At 40.8% G+C, this 19,149-nt stretch overlaps 1 long non-coding RNA gene across 1 annotated transcript; it reads right to left on the bottom strand.

The window, feature by feature from the left end:
• Window positions 1–3,432: 3,432 nt before the first annotated feature.
• On the bottom strand, window positions 3,433–7,197 carry LOC134445108 (uncharacterized). Its single transcript, XR_010034187.1, has 7 exons — window positions 6,927–7,197; window positions 5,556–5,625; window positions 5,255–5,359; window positions 4,727–4,805; window positions 4,509–4,618; window positions 4,198–4,302; window positions 3,433–3,601 (listed from the first exon to the last, which is right to left on the bottom strand). It is a non-coding gene; the product is annotated as an uncharacterized LOC134445108 (long non-coding RNA).
• Between the last annotated feature and the right edge of the window lie 11,952 nt (window positions 7,198–19,149).

Genomic DNA, 19,149 nt, shown 5'->3' with positions numbered 1-19,149 from the left:
CACCCAATGGAGTGGAAGTTGAACTACATTTGATATCCTATTTGAAAAAAACGGCCGTTGTAATCAATACGGCATCTCCTCGACAAAAGTCGCCTGTGGCGCCCAGAGGGTTAAATGGTAGGTGTATTCCTTGTCATGTTTTTCAATGTTTTCCTTTCTGTAGTGCTTACAGTGTGACAGGTCTTGACCAAAAGCCAGCCATTTTATGTCCTGCTGGTCCTTATGTTGGAGTTAAACTGTTAAAACATAGTAGAGAATGCAATTTTTCCTTACTACGTGGCAGTAATTGACTTCTGCAACTTCTGCTGACTTCTGTAAGCAAAGGACAGTTTCCCATGTCGTCTGGGTCTATTTCAAGTGAGCTCGGGTGGATAGGGGAATGTTAAACCCCTCTATCATTTGCACACATGAAGCGTCCTTAATATGGTCAAGTTTTCACTAGCTGTAATTCTCGGAGTGCTAGAGTGAGACTACAGCCAATATATATTTCATGATGTCATGAACATATACAATGATTTTAATGACAAAAATATGTCTTATACACTCAATCACGGTAAATCAAGGGAATTCAAAACTTTATGTAATAACTATGGTAATTGTTCCCTCTGCATCTTTAATTCTGATTGTCTTATACCTGGACATTCAAATTGTTCATCAGTACAATTAATTTTGAAATGTTCTTCCTCGTTGCTTTATCTTATTTGGATGTTTATAACATGTCACTGATCCCCGTCCCAACTTATTTGAGACGTGTTGCAATTATCAAATTAGAAATGAGTACATATGTCCCCTAAAACAATATTTTTTCTCGGTTTTAACACTTGATATGTTGTCTTTTCACTATTCTCCATCTAAGGAATGTATTGAATGTTTTGAAAATGATAGCATTTTGATTTTATTCTCAGTTTACCAAACGTCCCAACTTCACCGGAGTTGGGGTTTGTATATAGTATATACATAAGAAAATGGTGTCAAAGATGGTTAAAAAACACTGGCCAAGATTCATTAGAGTAAGGTACACCAGACCAGGGGCAGTAGATATTCCAGGCTGGCAAAAAAAACAGCAAATGTGCTTGGTGGGCATCAGCAACATTGTGCTAGGCGGGCAGTAGCAGCCATGGGCGGGCAGCAGCAGTAAATGGGCTAGCCAGGTGGGTAGCAGCTGTAAATGGGTCACACCAGCGGGCGCAGCAACAGATGGGCTGAGCCTCGGTATCAGTGCTACTCTTCTCTAGGATCCGGAAAAACAACTGATTGACAAGGACACATGACAACCACATGACGGCACACAATAAGCTGGAACCTCTGTGGTGGCAACAAATAGCTAGAATGATTGACAGATACTGCCGTCGGTCAAGCCTATCCGAGAGCAGCAGGGAGACCGGAGATGGCGACAGTCAGCAGAAGCTACATGGACACAATATGAGCGGGCAGCCGATGGCTAGACACTAGACCGACCTATGAAGTAGCAGCTAGACTAAACCAGGTGAGTCCACGGTAGTTACGGTAGCTGCACAATACAATCCAGCAGATCTGACAGCATATAGACTACACTAGCCAGTACCAGCTAGGGTTGGATAAATGTGATTTGACCACAAGTACGATATATACAGGCCATATTCTATGTTGGCTACGGCATTGACTGGTCAGAAAGACAAAGAGGTTAGATAATATGACTGGAGGCAGGCGCAGAAGCCAATGCAAACTGTAAAAAATAAAAGCTGGTTTCAACTCACATTTTCAAGGCAATTGTCTGCACTTTGTTTTCAATTCATAAGTCTGCATTGAGTTTTCAAGTCATAAGTCTCAACTTATAACTTAAGGTTTCGGAGCACTGCTATTACTAAGTTGAGTCAATTAACTTTACAAGGTTTTGCCAAGTAACAGTTTGATTATTCAACAAACCTTACAAGGTATCCATTTCATATTTTCATTATCATGGGTCCCCAAGTCAGATATGGAATTGTCTACTATGGGGGCAGCCAAACCATACAAGCATTGCTAACAGCCAGCATTGCTAGCAGGCCTAACAGCCAGCAGGCCTAACAGCCAGCAGGCCAGCCGGCCAGTATACGCTGTCAAAAGCAAGAGACCCACAGCACGAAAAGGGGGATTTGTGACAATGAACTCGTCCCAAATCGTCCACGGACTTGCCTAACTTTCGTCTGATTTTGAGCGCTTGAGAGAATCAAAACTAACAATTTTGATGACACCTAAATCGCCCGGAAGCGAATCGCGAGCCGCGATAGGTCTCACAGCAGGGTGTTAATGGCCCAACGATTACCACATGAAAGGCAATGACAGCCAGCCCGGAACGCGGACTAGCCTTGCTCTTATTGGACGAAAAAGACACGTGACTCAAAGTAAAAGAGCTGCGCTATTGGTTAGCAGCTACGACCTTCTATTGGTCACGTTGGATTAATTTATGCAGACCGTATACAGTAGGTCCGTATAATTATGCAAAAATTATTATTAATAATATACCTAGGTTGATTTTACTTTGTATAGTCACATCATTATAGGCTGCACTGTGATGGGGCTTTAGCATGCATGATGTGAATTTATTGATAAAATGAAAATGAATGAAATGAAAATGATTTAAAATAGGCTTTTAATATCACACCAAACAATGTACACACACTTTGACAAGAACCATGCAACTACACACATACCCTGCAAACAATATACTCTGCAGTGATGTACACAGCACTCAGGTCACAAATGTACAACTAGGAAACATTCATTGCCGACAAGTTAAGTTTGGGCAGGCTGTCATCATGCTTTAGCGTACGTATCGCACGCTAGTGCATGGTGCGACGCATTTTGAATTCAAAGCGTGCTCCTCAACGCAACGGTAAAGCGCTTTCATGCACTTTTGACTAGTGACGAGGTTTGCGCAGTTTTCCCGCCGTGTCGGCGATTTTGTTTTGTCACAGCGCATGTCTGTTACTAAACGCAAATATGTTTTGCTGTGCCCTAACCAAAACCACCCCTAAACCTAACCTGTCAGTGAAGTAATGTTTCTGCTGCTTTACTTTTGCCAAGAACAGCGAGATTAGGCGAATTTCTACCTAAATTGTGCCTAAACCAAAACCATCCCTAAATCTAACCTGTCACAGGGCGTTGTGGAGCACGACTTAGAGTGAGTTCAAATCAGCGTGTCATAGATACGCTTAGCCTATGCATGATGTTTGGGAAGGGCACAATTCATAAAACTCAGAAACATAGAACCCTTTTTTGAAAAAGCATTGTATGTTCCCCGCTGCATCCAAGTAGACTGCTGCCACATTGCTAAGAGCAGGTTGTTGTTACATCTCTGACAGGTTAGGTTTAAGGATAGTTTTAGTCAGGGCACATACAAAAATGGATTTTAGTAAAAGTTGTCAATTCATAGTAAATATGTGGTAAATATGAAAGTAAGAGGAAAAATACTACAGGTACTGCCTTTTAATACAGACTATACAGGTATGTACAACATTATAAACATTGCTGTTGATTTCATGTTCTTCAGACGCCAATCATGCCAGCAGGGTCTACTGAAGGTCTCTGGTCACTGCGTCCTCGTCATACTGCAACAGGCACTCAGTCTCACTTCTGGGAGCTGTAGAAACAACAAATAAATTAATACTTCACCATGCACCTCATATTGACATAGCAAATATATCAATAAGCAAGTCATATTGAGCCCAACAGGGATAATCTCCTATTTCAGTCTTCTATGGTCTCATGCACTATGTCTCCCTGCCAGGATATGTAGGATGTAAGAAAATAAATCAAAACATAGCAATGCACAGCATTGAGAACTTATCTATAAAGTAGCACAAGTCATATTGCCAATGTAGGCCAGGGGTGGGGAACCTATGTCTTGAGGGCCGTTTGCGACCCTTGAGGCCGTTTTATCTGGTCCCCGATATAATTTTAATGTTATTCAGCTTCACATAAAATATGACATTTTGTAAAGGAACCTTAGAAAATACATTTGCAATACAATTAAGTTATATTCAGGGAAGCTGAAGGTGGTGGTGTTTGTTTAAATGTGGCTGCCTTCAATATAGGTCTAAAGTGAAGGGGAAAATCCTGGTTTGTGTTCATAGTACGGCCCTTGGAGAACTTTTACGGCCCCTCGGGTGAATTTGAATTGGCCCTTCGAATGAGAAAGGTTCCCCACCACTGACGTAGGCTATAGGTTAAGCTTACCCTCTTTCACTCTTCTGTGGTGAGACTGTGCCCATTTTGGGTTGACCTCCACACGCGTCTGTAGCACAGCACACAGGATTGCAGGACACAGCATCCTGCAGGACACTACAAAAAAAAACAAGGGGAATGAATAAATTACCTGACCAGTTATTAAACAAATGAAAATTGATGTGCCAGAGCTGTGGTAAAAGTAACCTTGGGTCCAAATCATCTAGGCCTAGGGTGTGTGTGTGTGTGGTAAATCCAGTGTTCACATTATTCAGATATGAGAATTAATTCATTCATTCATTTTAACTGACATTAGTACATACCCATATCAGTGCCATTTCACCCCGCCAAGACACTGGACCTGGGTCTATTGGAGCTCTCTGCTCAGGGTGTCCTCGTTATACTGCAGCAGGCACTGTTGTTTCTATAGTTCCTAGAAGCGAGACAAATAAATAAATAAATACTTTGCCATGCACCTCATATTGACATAGCAAATATGTCAATAAGCAAGACCTATTGAGCCCAACAGGGATAATCTTACACTATATCAGTTTTCTGTGGTCTCTTGTAAGATTGGCCCATCACCATTCTGCAGGACACTACCGTCTCCCTGCCAGGATCTGTAGGATGTAAGAAAATAAATCAAAACATAGCAATGCACAGCATTGATTACTTATCTATAAAGTAGCACAAGTCATATTGACAATGTAGGCCAGGGGTGGGGAACCTATGTCTCTAGGGCCGTTTGCGACCCTTGAGGCAGTTTTATCTGGCCCCCCGATATAATTTTAATGCTATTCAGCTTCACATGAAATATGACATATTTTGTAAAGGAATCTTAGAAAATACATTTGCAATACAATTAAGTTATATTCAGGGAACCTGAAGAAGGTGGCGTTTGTTTAAATGTGGCTGCCTCCAATATAGGCCTAAAGTGAAAGGGAAAATCCTGGTTTGTGTTCATAGTACGGCCCTTGGAGGACTTTTACGGCCCCTCGGATGAATTTGAAGCGGCCCTTCGAATGAGAAACGTTCCCCGACCCTGACGTAGGCTATAGGTTAAGCTTACCCTCTTTCACTCTTCTGTGGTGAGACTGTGCCCATTTTGGGTTGACCTCCACACGCGTCTGTAGCACAGCACACAGGATTGCAGGACACAGCATCCTGCAGGACACTTCAAAAAACAAGGGGAACGAATAAATGACCTGCCCAGTTCTATAAAAAAGAATACCCTGAAAAAGAACACCCTGTTGTTTCTACAGCTCCTAGAAGCGAGACAAATAAATTAAATATTTTGCCATGCACCTCATATTGACATACCAAATGTATCAATGAGCAAGTCATATTGGTCACAAAGAAGTTAATCTTACATTCTTTCAGTCTTCTATGGCGAGTTAGGCCTTCAGGTGACTCGTCTTCGCCATATTATGAGACAGCAGCCTGTGAAAACATGGTAAATAGAATAACCCATTAACCTTGGGTCCTAATATAATACATGTACATAAACTAGCCTACATTATTTAGACAAGGTCAGTAGACCTCCACGTGAAACAATAAGAAAAAGTGACCATACATAATTTCAATTTCTTGAAGAGGCCATCTACACTTATTTGTGCAACAAGTGCTGTTTTGAGGACCCATACTTTTAAAGGACAGGTTGCCTACTGTTGCAAATGGCAGGGTATTTCACATTGATTTCGGGGTGGCGTGCTCAACTTGACCACTCTGGTCGACATTGAGCTCGCGCTGATACATTGGGCTCGCGTTACTGAGAGCTGCCGCCAGAACTACTCACGTAATAGCTTTCATAACATAGAACGCAACAAGGAAGAATCGGTCGGTTTGGTGAAAGGGCAAGGTGTTTCAAGGGATGTTAGCTACTCGATACATAGTAGTGACGCTACGACCAAGCTACTAGAGAATGTTAGCTACTGCCCAGCACTGAAAACCAACATACCCAGACGGCACACCAGTCTTTCCAACGTCGCCTAGATGCATTTTTGCCGCTGTAAAATACATTGGCAAGGCGTCTAAGCGTTAGTTCATCAGCGAAATGCCGGGCAGACGTGAAAAATGAGCAGTGCCCAGCATCTTGTTGATGAGCTAACGCAATAGCATGCTAACGGTAGCCTTTGTCTATCTTTAGGCACGGTGGGGGATGGAGACTCCCAACTGAGATCGCTCCCGGACGTGCGGTCCCAGGTGTTTCTATCACTCCCGGACGTGTAGTCCCACCCGATTATATTTCACGTATTATCATATACTGCCACATACAAGCAATTTAGGGTTAGGGTTAGGTTTAGGGTTAAGGTTAGGGTTAGAAACAAAAAACTAACATCAACAACATAACTAGCTCCGCCATATGGCGGTGGTACCGATAGTCTGGCTAGTGGGAGCGAGATGAAAGGGGAGCGTCCTGGGTTGGGAGCGTCAATCAGGGAATCCTTTAGGCAGGGGAAAGGCAACTGAGAACTAGCAATGTCAAACAATTTACCATCAACAAGTATAGTTAACATATTCACTGTTTCACCACAGCATTTTGTCATTACGATGCTCGCAAGTCATCAGAATTTCCTAGCGTACAGCAGCAACTAGTGTAGTCACATTGAGGGGACTTGAGCTACCAGCTATGTAAAGCGGCTGTGCCATAACTTAGCAATGGCGGATCTGTGTTCAGAGGAGCTATTCAATCGCTCTTGAGTACTGAAACTTTAAACCACAGTTGAGTAAAATGTACTTACATGTATATGAAGCCCATTTTCCGTTGGTATGTGAGGAACTTTCCCCCCATATCGCCAAGAAACTTGTAAACCACACAGACAACGCGTGGTTCTGTTCAATCAGGAAGGTGCTGTTGACCGCGGCTGATGGCTTCTTTGTGGCTTGTGTGTGGAATTCGCATTGTGCCAATTCGTTTTACTGCCACCTAAAGGCTTGGTGTAGAACTAATTTAACCAGAGACGGTCTATTTTCAACTAACTTTCAACAATCCTTGCTTTAGTTCAGAATACCATTTAAAAACCAGAGTGGCCAAGCACATTGATGTTTTTCCCCCAAAAGCAGCTGAGGAACCTTTTTAATTCGAAGGGTCACTTCAAAATGTATGTCCAAGAAAGATCATTCAGATGATTCTATTTTGATAGCCTATTCTGTAGGCTCATTTAAATGTTTATAGCACTGATCGAATTGATTGATCAACTTCATTTCTGAGCTTATAGTATCATAATAAAATGTACTGGCAGCAAAGCTGTGGCTAGTAGAAATGTTTAATGCAGGGGTGGGGAACCGTTTTCATTCGAGGGGCCACTTCAAATTCCTACCATGGTCATAAAATCCTCCGGGGGCCGTACTATGAACACAAATCAGGATTTCCCCATAAAATTTAGGCCTATATAGACACCTTTAGGCCTATATAGACATATAGACATCTTTAAAGGTAGACACCTTTAAAACAGTCCCCACCCGGTCCCCTGAATATAGGCTAACTTAATTGCATTGGAAATGTAATTTCTAAGATTCCTGTGAAGTTGCAAAACATTATAATGATATCAGGGGCCGGATAAAACGGCCTCAAGGGCCCTCGAGACATAGGTTCCCTACCCCTGGTTTAATGGTTAGTGATTCTGAAAAACACCACTGGGCAGCGTGAAAAAACATAGCCTACACACACAGACACACACACACACACACACATTTTAGTAAAAGGCCAAAAAATGCCCTAGGGCCCCCAACAATCCCGTTGCCTAGGGACCCCAAAATCCTAGAAACAGGCCTGCCGACCCCCCACTCCCTCCCACCCACCTGACCTCACCCCACCCCACCCCACCTGAAATTGACTGGGGCAGCTCTCGACCTGATCACTGGCATTTACATATTAAAGGCTCTTCTAAGAAGGGGATGGGAGGGGGGTATGGGGGAGCCGCAAATGCTGTGGCTTGAGGTATGAGGCAATTTAAGGTGCAAAACTCATCCACAAATTCCTCTTTTCATGCAGTGACCTTTGTAAGCAAAAATATATAAGAACAGCACGAGAGTCCTGGTTTAACCCTTGAATAGTGTTCAAAAGCTGCATACACCTGTGGTGTTCTGGTCAGTTTTGACCCGGGATAGCAAAACTCAGCCATAAAATGCCTACAAACACTAGTTCTCATCAAATATTGTTTTTTTAATTTCAGAGCTAACTGTATTCATATCCATGGAAATAGTTCTTTATTTGTTCATCTTTTTGACTTTACAGGTCTTTTATCTTACATTATGCAAATCTTTTTGATGACCAAAACTATCAAAATCTGCATAAATTCACTATTAATACTTCATAAAGTGATACAATTAGTGATCATGTTGTCCATGTATTACAGCTGATATGGGAGTACAACAACCCCCATTTTTTTTTTTTTTCTCTAATATTACAAAATATCACCAATAGTGAGATTTGTGGTGATCGGGTCCAAACCAACCCAAAGAGATTCATGGCAGGATAAAGACAAAATGTCAACTAAATTCGTTTTTCAGTGCCTAAAATGAATGTTTAAATATGTTGACTGTGTTTTTCAATATGGATATACTTAAAGCAACACTCCGGTTTTTTTTGACACAGGACTTCATTTCCGAGTCAACCAGAGTGTTAGAAGTGTGTCTAGATCGTTTTTTTTTTTTTTTTAATTCCATGCAGTCATTGTAAAACCACAGGTCGATGTTGCTAAGCTAGCGCAAGTGATCCACTTTTGTTAGCATGACCCAAAAAAGCATTCTTAACAAGTTCAATAAAAACACAAAGCACGTCAATTACTTTGCCAGGCTATCGACACAAATAACCACGTTGAAAGAGAGATTTAGTGAGTAAACCAACCTTAGAATTACTTTGCTCACCTGCAGCAATTTGTACTTCCTGATTTGGCAGTCACGGACTGATATCTAACACCAATGTTACCGGTTCTCACTGTCAAGTTTGTTTTGAGCGCAGCTGTCTGCTAGAACTACGATCAGACGAACCCTGATCATAAAAAAGAATGGCAATGTTCGGAGAACCCGACGCTTTTGATGACGAGGACGAGCAAATTCAGAAGCATACCTGTATGAGCCGGAATATACTGCATTAGAGTTGAGATGGATTTGAAAAGGTCCAAACGAGAGCGCATGTCTGTATGAGGCAGCCACTGAAACTGTAGCAGAAAGCCGGAACAGAATAACAGGGGATTGGTATCGTGTCAGTGTCGAAATTGCAAGGCATTGGAGATGGAAGAAGAATGTTTTTGCTGCCGAGTTGGGACTTAGTTTCGCCACAGATGCAAGAGGTGGAGATTGCATCGTTCCATATAGGCCTATCTCAAGATGTGTGCATAACGGAGCACCAGGACTCAATCGTGGAGTGCTAGAAACATTCTTCTCAGTCGAGAAAAAATACCTGGACCTGCTGGACCCAATGCGGTAAGTTATCAAAACATTTTGTGAATTGTTCCTTGCCGCGTAAGTTTATGTAAACAGTGTAACTAGCCTATTGCAATGAAGGCACACCAGCCATAGCACGAAATTGTATCGAAATTGTATTCCAATTGTACACTTTATGAGAGTATCATCAGTGTGTTAACATTTTATTGACTGTAAATTACAAATTGCAAGTATATGAAAGTTGTTTTTTGTTGTTTTTATTTTTTGGATGGAAGATCGTGATAAAAAATCGAAATCGAGATTTTATGTTAAAAAATCGTGATACAACATTTTTGCCATATCGCCCACCCCTACCGCAGATGTTTTCAGACTTTTCTTTGCGGCTATTCTGATTGACTTGATGAAGTCGTCAGGGCTGAAATGATCACTGCAGATCACCCTGTTACGTGAAAAGAATGAGAACGTTTTTGTGTGGGCTCTATTGTCGCAATTTTATATGCACATTTATTTACCATGTTGCCATGTTGTTGGTTTATATTCCACTATACATTAAAAAACCGCAGTAATGTAGAGTATTGTGGTTCTAGCTGGCTTCACTGTTGAAGTGGGTTTACATCTGATCACAGCTGTCGAGAGCAAGGTAAAATTCCGCTGACTAGGAGAAACTAGTTCACCTTATTACAAAAATCCATGTAAGGCCAGGTCAGTTTTATTTGAAACAGTATTCTATCACCACAAACCTTCACATCCACAGCCTGGCATAATAATTGATGTGATTTGATTGCTTATTGAATTTGTTAACACTGCTTTTTTGGGTCATGCTAGCAAAGGTGGATCACTTGCGCTAGCCTAGCAACATCGACCTGCGTTTTTTCAAGGACTGCATGAAATTTCAAAAAAACAGTATGGACACACTTCTAACACTCTGGCTGACTCAGAAATGAGGTCCTGTGTCCAAAAACCCGGAGTGTTGCTTTTAGTGTGGTAAATATACGGAATAACAATTCTGTCAGAGTCAGAGCCATTCCGCCAATCTAATGCAAAGATATAGGAAATGAACACCTCAATGAACATAACAAAAATCACACTATTCATTTGAATCCACTATGCTATGAACCTGGACCATTATATCATTGCCACATCAACTTTATGGAAAGTGTAAGACCAGTTCTACATGTTTGGGTGCCATTATGGATTTTTTATCATGCTATAATGTAGACATTGATTCCCTGACCATGAAAACATTATGATTGATATGAATCATTAACATGATAAGACACCAGAAATACAGTTGTACTCCTCTCACAACAGGAGATACGACACATTGTAGTGTATGGGACTACCCGACGACCATCTTGGATTTGTAATATGAAAAAGCTGGCAAAACGTTTTTAAGGCAAGAAATATATTTTCCTCACCATTAACTACCAAACTTAGGACAAAGGGCAACCAACAGCTTTTCAGAAATGCGTACAACAACCAAAAATCTATACCGGGTCAATTTTGACCCGAACACCACAGATGTAACTTTTTTTAGACCATTAAAATGTACTAAAATGGTAAAAAATATGTTTTTTTTTTGTGTTGAAATGATTGTGACTGAGGAATAGATGAAGCCTCATTCCAGGACAAAAAAGGAAAGTGTGTTTTTTTCACTCTTAAACTTGAAAATGGGTCCAAAATGACCCGAACACAACAGAAGGGTTAAATACTGGTGCAAATGAACCATGTGACATGAGTGCTCACGTATGTGGCAGGTGCAGGCAGTAATTGAATCATGGCATGACAGCCCTATGCTCACGTCACCAGGCAGTGATTGGTTGGAATGGGAGTAATTGATTGAATGGAACTTGGAGCAGGCCTTGCTCTTTGAGAAGTTGTGACGTTTTTCATGACAATGTCCTGAATTGTTTCATGGATGCAGAGAATATAGTAGATCAAATCATACAGTGTGCTCATTGCCTGTTTTGGCACATCTTACCTTTTGCCTTACCTGTTTTAACACAGCTTCATAATGCCATGGTAGCCTGTCACATCAGGGGAAAATGCCGGATGTTTACATTCTAAAACAAAACTCCCCTGGTAGCCCCGTTACAGCAGATTGCCACAGCTTAGTTAACACTTACTTGGCAAAACCTTTTAAAGTTAGTTCATTCAACTTTGTATTGTAATACCAGTACTCCAAAACTTCAAATTGAAAGTTGAAACTTATAACGTAAAAACTCTGTGCAGAAAGTTGCCTTGAAAATTTGAGTTGAAGTAAACTTTTATTGCTTACTGTAGATTACTTGACCTTATCCATTCTAGGCATCCACTACACTTTGTATACAATTTCATTACTTGACTTTATCCATTCTGGTCATCAACTACAATTTCTATGCCATATCAACTCAACATCTCATTTAAGATCAGCTTTTCACCAAAGACATACAAAAGTGAGTTGACATAACTCAGCTTGAGAAAGTAAAAGTTGGCATTGCCAATTTCACGGTTGGGGGGCTCAAAAATTCCAGTACGTTGAACAATGTCAAGTTGTAGTTTTTACAGTGTAGTTAAACTAAATATGAGCCAGCGGTAGTTAAACAGAGTATGCACCAATAGCAATAGCAGCACATGGACTACTCAGGGCAATCGATGCTACCATGGAAAATAGAGTCAACATGCTAACAGGACAAACATTAGCCAGAAAACATGATTACAGTCCTATGAAGCAACAAAGGCAACCAGTAACAAAGCATGAGGAACGCTACGGAGTATGCTTGCTGAGCAAGCAGTGCTAATTCGGACTGGGCTAACAGCGCCACCACGACTAGCCTACACAGGGAAACAGTGCCACTGACCACAGAAGCTAACGGCATTAGCAAAGCCGATGTATAGTATGCATACGTTACTGGAAGAGAACTGCGATCCAGCACAAGCCGTCTGGATCTGCCAGCCGCTCGCTCTAGATACTCCCCGCCAAGACTGTTGTTGTATCCAAGTGGTGGAACGGTCTCTCAGAGGCAACAAGACTAAGCATATGTCTTGCAGCCTTCAAGAAACAAAGTAAAGACCTTCCCCTTTCGAGAGTATCTGCTAGACTAATGCTTGAGCTGGCCTAGCCCTAGGGCAGACTCTTAACATGATGTCTAGTTTAGTTTGTGTGTGTGGGGGTGTATGTGTTTGTGTGCGTGTTGTGTGTTTACTCGTTATTTACTCTATATTTACTCTTAATAAAAAATATTTAAAAAAAAACCTCTCTTTGCAATTGCACTTGTTGTTCTGTATATTTCCTGTGCACTTTGTATTTGCTTGTGATGTTGGCTTGTTTATGTCCTCTTTTGAAAGTCGCTGGTTATAAAGCGTCTGCCAAATGCAATGTAATGTAATGTAATGTACTATGCATTTGGCTACAAAAGCAGACGAAATCAACAAAATTATCCAGACACGGCAACATTCAGAACCAACATGATTTACACTGATTGTATGAAGGACGCCGCCGACGTGACCTGTACACTGATGCAGCCTCCCACAGCCGAGGCCACGACACGGCTCCATGAGCATGACAAGGCCTAAACGTGCTGAATATGAACCTAACAGGCAAGCCACTACCAAACATTACATAAAAATAGCCTATAGTTGATATAGTACTACATTGATAGATGTTGCCCTTTAACCAAAGTGACTCCGAATGAGGGGAAGAGCTAATAGTGCCATACAGGGAGCACATGCACTACTGCACAAACAAACCGAGCTAGCAGAAAGATACACAGCCATGCAAGGTCACAGTCAGGCATATGACCAGGCCTACACATTAAGCAGCTCTAACAGATGATATGCCAGCACAGCTTACATCAGCCAGTAACATGAAGACAATACACCCCTTGCTAGTAGCAATGACGGACTTCAGAAAAAATACTTATAGTCTAGGCAGGATTTCTGAAAAGGTGCTTATTTAAGGTCCTGAAGGCAAATCATGTTAATTTTCGGCATACAACTGATTTAGGGGTATTCAAGGGTGCTGAATCCAAATCTGCCGTATGCCGGACGCAAAAATGTACCGAAATGCCTCAAAACGGGCAAAATCCAATATGGCCGCCGCCACCGTGTTAAAATCCTGCAATCACTTTTCTTTTGGACTAAATAAGGTATGAATTTGAAAATAGCACTTATTTTTATGTTTTCAGACATGGGGAAAGCCATTATGTCATCAGATTTAAGCTCAGATTGGAGGAAAATGCTTATGTCATTGGCTGGCAGCCATTTTAAAAGCAGAGAGCCTCATATTGTCAACGATTTTTAACATTCTTACTAATCTTTCAAGATCCACAGAAAAAAATGCTCTTTGTCTCTGTGAACACAAATACTACAGAAAACTGCACTGAACTGTCTACTTTCACCTGAAAAAAGGAGTTTATGTCTACCTTTTTCCATTCTTTAGTTATGGGCAGTAGAACATGGGATGACACCACAAAAAAGCACAGATTTTTGACCCCAAAATACTGCACTTCTCACTGCCCATATTTTTGCTTTAAGGACATATTGTCTTTGATAGTGTTCATGTTTGATATACAACATTTTCAGGGGGTTTGAATGGTGCTTAATGCCTTTAATTCCCATAGTACATCAAAATGAAGGAATCCAATATGGCCGCTGTCACCAGTCTACAGTGTACATTTCTTTGATTACACAAGGTAAACTCTTAAGTAGGCCTACATTATGTAGCATCAGGTTTTCATACAAGGAGAATTAATTTCCATACTCAGATTTAAGAAAGATATCAAAGTAAATTATTTCAGTGTAGACTGAATTCATGTTTGCAACAGGAGATTATCTTTTCCATAAATTGACCATTTGTATTTAAATCTCTCCCTATTTCAATTACACGTTTAATGCATTATACCATGAAAAATGTTCCCACCTCAAACCACCACACAATGTTTCCACACCTCTTCACCCATAAAAAATAAATGACCACAAGAGTCTGAAATCGAACAATGGGAATTACTTCATGTTTGCCGGTTTAATTGCTGTGCTCAGATCACTGTATATCTAGGCCTATAAAGGGGATCAAGAGGCAGACTGATGTGAATAATATATAGAATAGAATAGAATAGAATAGATTAGAATAGAATAGAATAGAGTGAACAGATAAGGGAGTGGCAGTGTGTGTGTGTGTGTGTGTGTGTGTGTGTGTGTGTGTGTCTGTGCGTGTGTGTGTGTGTGGTGTGAGAGTGTGTGTGTGGTGTGTGTGTGTGTGTGTGTGTGTGTGTGTTGTGAGTGTGTGTGTGTGTGTGTGTGTGTGTGTGTGTGTGTGTGTGTGTGTGAATATATACACAAAGGACATACTCAGGCTGGTATTGCACATCAGTCATCCAAAGTTATTGCATAGATTGTCTTGCTTATATATTAATATATAATACGTACATATTTCAGCTGAGATGGCCACTCTGTGACAATTATAACCATTAATTACAAGGCTGGCCTTTGTTCTGTAGTACGGCAAGAATTCAGCTCAACACATTGCACTGTATCAATTATTTCACAACAACCGGAGGATGGAAGGAGATCAGGGAAACAAGAGATTGTAATGAACAGTCAGACAGTCCATGTGTGTGAAATGTGGTTTTAGTCTTTGGTCCTTACTTTGATGATACATCTGTAGTGCCAATGATACATCTGTAGAGACCCAAGAACTCAGAACCAGGATAATGTCCAAGACAATGTTTTAGCTCTGTTGAGACAGTGGGAATTTCAGAGAAGACTAGGTCTATTCTCGCTCTAGGTGTGCCTCCTGAAGGCAGCAATGATCTCTTTTGTTTTCTTTTCATTCAGAGCTAGAGAAATGTGTCTCTATCTCTGTACACCATGCTCCCTTTTGCTGGCCATGCTGCAGTCATGGACGGATAGACTTTAGATGGGGGCTCAGCATGCAGCCATGTGGGGATCCAGCCCTGCTGAACAGGGGAGCAGGAGGAAAAGAGAGTCTGTCTGTTATCTTCTGTTGGTAGAATTGTGCAAGTATAGACTTTAAATTGGCCTAGTTAAAATATACTGGAATGTACATCTGCAGTGTATCAATAGGGGTGCTCAGCTGGAGAGAGAGAGCCAATGGCAGGCAGAAGAGCAAGTGGTAGTTTTAAGGTGCCTAGGCACAGAAATGGGCACTTCCCTGTCTTTCTCACAGCACATGAACACAATACTCAAAAATGGACTGCTAATTAACCCATTTTGTCCTACGCCCTTTTTGGGAAAGGGTGCCCTCTTCCTATTAAATCCGCAATGTCTCAGCCTCTGAAGCACATACAAACATGAAATGAGTTACATTTAAAGCCAATACCCTCCCCTTGCATTGTAATGTGTTCATTCAGCTCTAACATACCCACATAGTTAATAAAACAGCTAAAATCTCAAGATCCTGAAAAACCTGTGTTTCCAGGACACAATGGGTTAAGTTATACGAGGAGGAGGTATCAAAAATCAGAATGTCCTTGCTGACTTGGAATGTCCTTTTTTGAATATTGTGTTCATGTGCTGTGAGAAAGACAGGAGGGTGCCCATTTCTATTAACCTTGCGCACCATCTTACGTATTTCCGCCAAGAGACTTGACTCCACACTACTTCTGATACCAGTTTATAGGCCTATATATACCAAATATATATGCACATACAGTCACCCTCCTCTACTCTAACCAAAATTGTTTACTTGGTATACTAAGTTAACCTATTCCTAATCACCCCTCCTTGAGTTGCTGAATTGCAGCAACTGCTTGACTCCATGTACTCCATGCCACTTCTTGCAGATGCAGTGTTGGATGAGGCAAGCACACGTTGTGATGTCTTAATGTGCCTTGAGAATACATGGGTTCTAAATTTTGTTTATAACCTGACTGCGAACCTAGCCACGCACAACTCAGCCTCTGATTGTTGGAAACCGCTGTCTGTCAAAAAAAAATAGCTCACGTGGTTGGCTGCCAGTGTCTTGCCCCTCTTCATAACATTGTGTTGATAAACAATGAGAACCCATGTATAAGTGGCAGATACAGGACCAGTGGGACTAAAGCCCTGTTCAATACCACCCATCCCACTTCGGTGACTGGCAGGAGGATAGGAAGGGGTGTGTGGGCCTGACTCAATATAGAGATTTGATAATGTGGGGCATTTTATGTAACCATGTGACATCTGAATTAGATAGGACTGATCATTGCAAAACGCCATACTTTGCTTTTGTTGCATTTGCAGCCAAAGTGCCATGCAGTGCATGATATTGTGTGTCCTGCCAAATCACTGGAGAGGAGGCGGTTGATAGGCCTAATGGTTGGGAATGAGTTAACATATATCAAGTAAATTCCTCACAATAACATAAACTGTTTTGATCCACGTTTCACCTTTCCACTATTCAAAGATATAATGTAAGCACCGCAATAAAATCGGAAAACAATGAATTCCTAATGCACAAAATGTAGATGTGCATATTATATTTAGGCACATTCAGACTTAGTTGTGTAAATTTGCCTCATAATGGAAGAGGTGGATTGAGGTGGACATATTGCATCATGTTATAATAAAATAAAAGTGGAAGTAGAGAAAACATTTTCATTCAAAAGAACAGCTTATTGACATGAAAGTCAACTGTCACTTGTAAACATGAATTCAACCTATGAAATCATGTCCTTTGATTCTAATCTTTAATCTGAGTATGGAGATGAATTCTCCATGTATGAAAACCCATAGCTACAATGTAATTAAGAGTCCACCTTGTCTGGTGATGGCGTCCATATTCGATTAATTAATTTTGAGGTAGGCCTATTAAAGAGGTTTTGAGCCTAATACACAGCATATTTGAATATTTGAATTAAGCACCCTTCAAAACTCCTGAAAATGCTGCATATCAAACATGAACACTATCAAAGACACTTTGTCCTTAAAGCACAAATGTGGGTTGAGACAAGTGCAGTATTTTGGGGTCAAAAAATATTGTTTTTTTGTGTCACCCTATGTTCCTGTTGCAATAATGAATTCAGACTACACTGAAATAATTTCCTTTGATATCTATCTTAAATCTGAGTATGGAAATTAATTATCCCTGTATGAAAACCTAATGCTACATAATGTAGCCTACTTAAGAGTTTACCTTGTGTAATCAAAGAAACATACACTGTAGACTGGTGACGGCGGCCATATTGGATTCCTTCATTTTGATGTACTATGGGAATATACATTTATTTATACATCATATTGGCATTAAGCACCCTTCAAACCCCCTGAAAATGTTGCACATCAAACATGAACACTATCAAAGACAATATGTCCTTAAAGCAAAAATATGGGCAGAGAGAAGTGCAGTATTTTGGGGTCAAAAATCTGTGCTTTTTTGTGGTGTCATCCCATGTTCTACTGCCCATAACTAAAGAATGGAAAAAGGTAGACACAAACTTCTTTTTTCAGGTGAAAGTAGACAGTTCAGTGTGGTTTTCTGTAGTATTTGTGTTCACAGAGACAAAGAGCATTTTTTTCTGTGAATCTTGAAAGATTAGTAAAAATTTTAAAAATCGCTGACAATATGAGGCTCTCTGCTTTTAAAATGGCTGCCAGCCAATGACATAAGCATTTTCTTCCAATCTGAGCTTAAATCTGATGACATAATGGCTTTCCCCATGTCTGAAAACATAAAAATAAGTGCTAATTTCAAATTCATACCTTATTTAGTCCAAAAGAAAAGTGATTGCAGGATTTTAACACGGTGGCGGCGGCCATATTGGATTTTGCCCGTTTTGAGGCATTTCGGTACATTTTTGCGTCCGGCATACGGCAGATTTGGATTCAGCACCCTTGAATACCCCTAAATCAGTTGTATGCCGAAAATTAACATGATTTGCCTTCAGGTGTCAACTTTTTGGAAAAATGACCCTGACTATTACACTACACTGGCCAAAACAGCAGCACGACATACATACCAGCATGAAACAGGGCACCAGGGGCGTCATGTACGAAGCTCACTTACGGAAAAAAAAATACTTAAGTTGTTTTCCAAGGCCAAGTTCACATGTACTAAAACAGATTAGAAGTGGAAAACGGCGGATCTCCATGCCAATTTCAGGGCTGTTGTGGAATTTGCTGTAAGCGTGGTAGTTGCCGTAACTGGTGCATTTTTTTCTTTTTGGCGGCACACAGAGGCATGCAGCCAGTTAACTCATTGGCTGCCAGCCATTTTCATAAAAGAGTACCTCGGAGTGCCAGAGATTTTTCAGCATTTTGGGCGTTTTTTGGAGGCTCACAGAAAATTGAGTTCTGTGTCTATGTCAACACCATATCTATCAAAACACAGATTAGACACTCATCTGTCATCAGAAAAAAATGGTGTCTCTCTACCCCTTACCGTTCTTTCATAATCATCTGTTGAAATCAAGTGGAATTCGCCAAAATGCTGCTTTCTAGCCAAAAAGCTGAGAAAACGCCATTTGAAGTAGAACTATAACTGCAAACGTTTTTGCCCATAATGGCATCGTCCTAACAACTCCAAAACCTATCAGGATGATATTACAGAGTCTTCTGTCATCTGTAGCCTGAACAAAAGATAGTTTGTATGACCTTTTC

Source organism: Engraulis encrasicolus, unplaced genomic scaffold (genome assembly GCF_034702125.1).
Source record: "Engraulis encrasicolus isolate BLACKSEA-1 unplaced genomic scaffold, IST_EnEncr_1.0 scaffold_99_np1212, whole genome shotgun sequence".
NCBI classification, from domain to species: domain Eukaryota; kingdom Metazoa; phylum Chordata; class Actinopteri; order Clupeiformes; family Engraulidae; genus Engraulis; species Engraulis encrasicolus.
Note: the sequence above shows the minus strand (reverse complement) of the source record. Positions and strands in the feature narration are given on the sequence as shown.